Raw genomic sequence first — 6,119 nt, forward strand, 5'->3', positions numbered from 1 at the left:
AACACAGTTTATCATATCCACATTGTAGATAATACTATAATACAATCTAAAATAAAGTAAACTATTATTATTATTATTATTTAAAATTACCACGGGTAAACACGGATGATGCATAATACCGTAGCTAAGGAAATAGATGGCATTGCGAATGTTTTTATAATGTTTTGATGCTCAAGACCGACCTACCCAAAAGTTCAAAAAATTCAGAAGAATTGTTTAATTTCTTTTCTTGTTTTTTTGCACTGTTACATCTTTAATCGTTTGTTATATGTGTATATTATTCTACATTATATCACAGAATACTATAGTATCTGTAATTATGAATAAAACTACTTCTGATAAATACATTTAAGTGCAGTGGCGGATCCAGGAATTATAAACAGAGGTGGCCAAGGGAGAGACTTTCTCAGAGGGAGGTCTATACCACTTCAGACCCATCGTGGTCTGAAAGTTATGATGGCTCCGTTCTCTGATGGCCGTACTCTCAGACTTAGAATTACTTTTCTCTTTATCTCCATTTTCAAGGGGGCTGACTGGGGCCCCCTTGAATTCGCTACTGGTAGTACCGATAATTTCAATCAAGATAAAACAATAAAGATACTTCGCTTTCAATATATTTTCAAGACATTCCATGAATAGGAAATTTTATAGTTTTACTTCCACATGTCTCTTAATATGGTTCTCAATTTAAATGGTAAAAATGCAAATGGCAATGTCTGACCCAGTAGTGGTGCTATCGGGGCGTGGGGAAGGGGAATTTTTCCCCCCATATCGGACAGGCTTAGAACGCCAATCGTCCAACGCCAAGCCGAAGTCGTCGGATCAAAAATAATAATTTTCCTATCCAATAACGCTATTTCGATTGCCGACCCCTAATATTGTGGTCTAAGAACACAATTTTGGCCCGGCCTACTGAGTCATAAAAATTCTTCCCTTCAACGCCAGGGATTTCTCTTCCGGTTCCCTGACAGAGTCTTAGTAGGGCCCTTGATTTGGATACCCCTATCGTACTTGTCGGCAAATTTCTTGAGCCACTGCTGGTCTGACCACATACAATTTTATATATTAATACGCACGTTGTTGTTTATAATATTTCCCTGTCATTATAGAAGAGAATCTGAACGGAACACATTTATAAGGCTCGACACAGGCTGTACAATATACAGTATTTCTCTGTTGAAATTGTTTTCGGTAGGATAGTTTGTCATCTATCCGAAGTTGAAAACCTCAGTTTGTATTTTAGTTCATATCATTTTACTCTGTTAGAAGGCCAACGCCACCGTGCAAACGTGTGTAAGACAAATTGAGCCTTATGACGACACGACGTCGTTTGATAACTGTCGTGTCGGGGTGGTCCAGTGGCGCGCGTCTCGTCGCGTTGGTTCTTCGGGGAATCGCGTTGCCCCAATGATGATCGTATGATGCGGTCGGCGGAGCAATGCGTGCCCGATTTAGATGTTTTTAGTGGATTTCAGATTCTAAGGGTGATACATGCCTCCCTACCAATATATGAAGTTATCATTTCAGATTTTTTTTAAGTATAATTGTCAGTTGAGTCGGTCAAAATAGCTCATTATATTGGCCACACTGTGGTTAAAAACCTAAAAAGGAATATTTTTGTCAAATTTCCTCCTCAGAAATTTTGCTACTAAAATTTATGAGCACCGGATCCCACCCCGGCTTTTCCCTGGCCCTAAGGTCCTAGGAGGCCTCCATCCCCCGGCCTTAGTGGGTTGACTCTAGCTATTTCCCTCACACACCCTTTCAAAAAATGGAATCTCCGTCTCTACTGAAAAAGTGTACGCATATACAGTCGTATCAATATGTATGTATCATTACAAGAAATTAATTTTATGTTTTTATATATATATATATATTTCTGTCAAAGTAGGCTTAGGTCGATATTTAATGATCACCGCAACTCATGCGATTACTGTATAATTATTGGTGTGATTAGTTTTACCAGATACCCTTCCAAACCAATTTACAATTGATACGGATTATTTGTGAATTTTGTTATCAGAAAATACCTGTACTTAATAAGTACGGGATCCAGGGGGTTCAAGAGAAACGTAACAAAATACAACTGGGTCCTGGTTTACAAAAGGCAAGCAAACCTAGGTTGGAAGATCAGAAAAACTAGGCTTAGCCCAACTAGTTTTCAATTAAATAAATTATACACACTGTTTTTGTTTCGCCGTCGTAATAATTTATGTACGAAAGTGCGTTCTTCAGGCCTATCGGTTCATCGATCCACGGAAGAAAGACTACATATCTAACTACTCAATGTTGTTGGAGTATAATAATATATTGCCTGTCTTTGATTTTTTTATCTCTCTATGATAGGCCTAAAGAATGAGATAAAATTACCTGACCTTTTTTCACGAGGGGGAAACCTTGAATTTTGAAGAACTTAATTAAAGGTAATTAAAAGATTCCTCAGAAGTCGGGAAAGCTCATTTCTCCGGCCATCTAAGAATCAAAATTTCCTCAGGGGAGGACCTCCAGACCCTCCCTTTTTTTTAAAGGGTTTTTTGTAAATTATTTTGAAACCCCCCCCCCCCAACTCTTTTAAATCCTGGTTTCGCCCCTGCTTATGGATATATTTATTAATTATTTATTCTTAAATATACTTTAAAATAATTTACTAGTTTTGTAAGACGATACATTATTATTTTATAAACTCCGGATTGTTTAGTTTAATATTACTGTAGTCACGTGAACAAACGTAGCAGCTGCAGAATCAGCAGCGGTAACGACGCGTCGTCGATGACGGCACAGCAGCAGCTGCAGCAGTAGTAACAGCATGCCAGCGGCGTAGCTAGGTGAGAACGGGCCACAGTTCCAGGCAATTTGAGGTCTCAGCAGCTTAGCTAATCAAGAAAATTACTCCTCTAAATATTTAATATTGGCCCTTTTTTCTTCAAAAATATTAACTTGGAAAACATTTTTAATTATTATTTGTTAGGCATATTTATGAATGTATGGGTAGTACCCCGGTGCTGTTTTCACTGGCAGCAGCATAGCAGCAGTAGTAGTAGTATACTAGTTTGTCTTGGTTTATCTCATTTGGAAAGAAGATGGTTTTGACTTATGAACTCATTGCATTAATTAATGCTTCATTTATCGTATGCGTGGGTAGTAAATCATAAGTAATATAATGCAAGGCCTACTGGATGTCATAAATTCTCTAGCGCCCACGATTTGGCCACATATCGATAGGGACTGATACTGAGACAATCAATACGACAGAGATCCACAAAAGACTAATTGCAATATAACAACAATAGAGTATAAATTTAGGTAATTTAATCTGGTGTAGGAATGCTTAAAATTGTCACCTTATTTTTACAGTACACCTCTTGGGCGATACTTTTTCTTATACCTCGCGAACTTATTTTTTAATGATCGTCGGAGGGGGTTGGGGGTGGTTCTGTTTTAGCAAATGGTTTTGCCATAACATCCAATTTTTAAAATCCAAAAATTAAATTGTATTATTGAATGTAAAAAGTGTAGGAATGGGATGGTTAAATGCTTTAAATTTATATAACTTAGGAAGAAATGTACATATCTTAATTTTGAAGCACCGGCGGAAATTTCCATTTTTTTCGTGGAGGCGTGTACGCCTAATTTGCTAAAAATGCAATGTTATTTTTTATTCGAAATCATCGCTATTGGTGGGCTGTGGGTTCGCTAAACAAGGTATAATAAATATTGATTACATACAAAATGTTTTTTTGGTTTTTTTTTTTTTTTGTTTTTTTTTTGTAAAACCATAATATGTGCTTTACTTATAACGGGATTTTTTGACTTAATCACGTGCTAAACGCATGCTGCAACGTTCTTTTTTTTTTATTAGCAGAAACTTTCTAATTAGATGTAAATTGCTTTACTTTATGGGACTTGGGATTAGAGATGTTGAGGGGAAAAGTCATGCTTACACATTAGGCCTAATTGAACCCCGGACGCGACGCACCCTGGACTATAAAATTAGAAGGAAAAAACAAATCCACTTAAGCTACAACTCCACGACGCATGAACGTTATTTTATGACATAAACCTAACCACAACGTTCATAACGTTTGTGAATGTTATTGGTATCTCATTGTTCCTTTTAGGGGTTTTGTGATCTTGCGTGTTTCAATCAATGTAATGTTTACCCAGCTAAAAATATTACGTTATATACACATTATAATAACGTTAGAGTTTGGTGTTGTAGAACCATAAATACTTACTTCGTTTGAACGTTCCTGCAATGTTGTATGAACGTTATCTTGTGATATACCTAACCACAACGTTTGCGGACGTTGTAAGAACGTTTTGTGTTTGCTGAGATATCACGCACTGCAACAGGATACTGCAGCCGTAAATCTTAGTTTCCATACAATCGCTACACGCTCGCGTCGATACCTTTCGTTGATGTTGATTGATCGGTTGAATCGGGTAGCCTTTTCGTTGCGTCGCGGACACCTACGCAGTACAACGATTGCAATGAAAACCGTACGCTAGCCGACAGTGTAACGATTTCAAGGAAAGTGGGCTTTATTTAAAACTGAGTAAACTTACTGAAGCCTGATTTCAACCAAATCGCTACACTGTCACTACGGCGTTTTCACTGCAAATGTTGTACTGCGTATACAGTCCACCCAACACAATCGGGGAATTGAGGCTTCCGATTCGACCGACCATTTAAGCTCGGTTTCCATAGAATCGCTCGCCCTATCGGTGACAGTCGCCGACAATCGGGAAAAGGTTGAAGCTGATTTACCTTTGCCGGATCAGGGTGCATTGCTAGCTGCCCTGACGCAATCCTGAAGGAACTCCGATTCATCTGCAACGCAATCAAATTGAACCAGGTTTAACCTTCCCGACAATTTCCAGCGACTGTCGTCGATAGGTGAGCGATTCTATGGAAACCGAGCTTCAGCATCACCGAAAGCTGTTGGCGATAGCATGAAGCAATTGTATGGAAACCAAGCTTATCGTAACGTTTATAATTCAATACCTTACGTCCCTCAATCTGATCGTTTATATGGTAATCTAAAACTGAAAATACAATAAAAAATAATCACCGTTATTATTTCGTTCCCTCATGGGAGGCATATTGAAAGTAGCTAAAAGAACTCTTCTATTAACTATCTTCTATTTCAACGTTGCAATATCTTTATAACTATGTATCTTCAATATCATATTAATTACAGAGCATATATTTGAAAATATACTGTATGCGCTTTGCATAATAGTTTCATAATGTATCATATTTTAAAGTTGTAAATATTTTATTTATATCTTTAATTACGTATATTCAATATGTTATTAATTACAGAGCCTATATTTGATAATATATTTTATGCGCTATGCACAATAGTTTCTTAAAGTATAATTTTCTTAAATTGTAAATATTTTATTTCGAATTTTCACTTAGCAGATTGCCAGCATGGGTACACATTTATCAACATTTTTTTCTCGATGTTAAAAAAAAAACACATCTTGACCTTCTCATGGAATTGTGGCATATATTTTACTTGTGAAAAAATTGCCTAAGCCATCTTACGACGCCTAATCATGATCAATAACTTATGGTTTCGGTTGAATCTAAAGTATATTTAATGTCATTTTATAAATTGAAGTTATTACAAACGTATAGATGTGTATTGTTTAATAGATTCATTTTTTCAATAATAATTATGTGGGTGTTTGTCCTTGACAAAATGTGAGGTTACCTCAGGTAACACTGGGTAAGTTTTACGTGTTTTTTTTTTTCATTTACCCAAATGAAAATCTGAATAAAAATAGAGAATTATATTTCAATAATGATTTACCATTTTCTAAAATACCTTAAGTGATTGTACTGCATTGTGTTTTCCAAATGTAATCAGTAAATATTATAATTTTTTGAATAATAATTGGATGGGATTTGAAAGACTCTAACTGTACATTATATATATTGGTTTACTTCAATATGCTCTTGTCTATACTGTAAGGACACTTGTATAGCGGCAACTCAGTCAATTAAGCATTGTGAGCGTTATGGGGATATATATCAACTTAATTACATACATACATGAGTGCATCATCTATTATGTTTATACGTGTTTATAATATAAATATAAGTATAT

The 6,119-nt window shown here is 36.1% G+C and overlaps 1 protein-coding gene across 1 annotated transcript in view; it reads left to right on the plus strand.

The window, feature by feature from the left end:
- Nucleotides 1-6,119, plus strand: part of LOC117108351 (hemicentin-1-like) — a 51,540-nt gene that overhangs the window by 471 nt on the left and 44,950 nt on the right. The gene's annotated exons all lie outside the window — the stretch shown is intronic.

Source organism: Anneissia japonica, unplaced genomic scaffold, assembly GCF_011630105.1.
Source record: "Anneissia japonica isolate Jap-2015-1 unplaced genomic scaffold, ASM1163010v1 scaffold426_len1935630_cov189, whole genome shotgun sequence".
In the NCBI taxonomy this organism is placed as follows: domain Eukaryota; kingdom Metazoa; phylum Echinodermata; class Crinoidea; order Comatulida; family Comatulidae; genus Anneissia; species Anneissia japonica.